Source organism: Anopheles maculipalpis, chromosome X (assembly GCF_943734695.1).
Source record: "Anopheles maculipalpis chromosome X, idAnoMacuDA_375_x, whole genome shotgun sequence".
NCBI lineage: Eukaryota > Metazoa > Arthropoda > Insecta > Diptera > Culicidae > Anopheles > Anopheles maculipalpis.
Window position 1 is genome coordinate 17382264 of NC_064870.1, and position 1227 is coordinate 17383490.

The following is a 1227-nucleotide window of genomic DNA, read 5'->3' on the forward strand; positions in this document are numbered from 1 at the left end:
TTTTTGCTTTGCGGAACTGTTGCACTTGCACTTCAAACGAGTGACATCAACATTCAATGATTTGGGCACGATTTTACACGGTTTATCACACGATCCCACAAGGGCTGGGCTAAGGTATCCCGACCAGACGGATGCAGTTTTTCGTTGGCACCGATTCTAACGACCCGTACCGACGAGTGGTTCGAGCTGCTATTGCATTGAGTGTCGGGTCGACATCTCTTTTTGGGTAGCAGACACCAGACGCGATCGTTTCAACACACAACTACCTGTGTGCGTCAGTGTGGCCGAAACCAATACTACTACCGGTACCAAAGACGGGTTCAATGATTGCTGTTGCCAAAATATGTTTTACCAGGGCTTCTTAAAGCATGACGCATTGAGCATTGATGTTGGTTTGACAAACATTGACTCGTAACTATAATACTCGAAAAGATTTTTAGCATTAGATCTTGCTTTGCCTAGATGTTCAGCTATTGGTTTAACACTCGAAACCAAGTATGTGAAATGTATTTTGCCCTTTAATTGTGTCTAAGTCAAGGAATAACCCATCCACGTTACTGTAAGCAACTCACATTTTGCGACCAATATCATATTAACAGTGGATTAATATGTTTCCTGATGCATTTATCTTACGTTTTAGAAACTCTGATTTAGTTCGTATTTTTACGATTACTTAAAAAACTTAAAATAAAATAAAATTTATCTGTCAGATTTCACTATTTCGATCCTTAGGGCTACCACTTACAGTGCTTCTCTCAAAATTGTGTAACTTAAATTAAAGAAAAATAATTTAAAAAATTGCTCTCATAATTTTTAGCCGAAATTGGCATAGCAACAATATCTTTATAAAGAAAGCATAATAAAAACATAAGCACATAAAGCAAACCAAAGAACGCTAGAAAAAGAAACGTGAAATCGAAGAAACCGAGACAATGATCAAGACGGCATAAATGGGAAAAGAAAAAAGAAAACAACAGCCAATAAACCTAAGACGAACGACCCTAAAGACGAAGCCAGCGAACATCTGGAACAAGTCTTTTAAAACTAGTTGTCTTGGGATCAGACGGGGATCTGTGCTGCCTGTTGCCTGTACGGGTGGGAAATAACCCAAGAACACATATTTTTCAGCCATACAAAAGTTTAATCAATTTCCTGTTGCGTGTGTGGTTTAGTTTGGCTTACGTAGCCGCACACCTAAGCCGAAAAACAAACCTCCCTAGAGCGTCG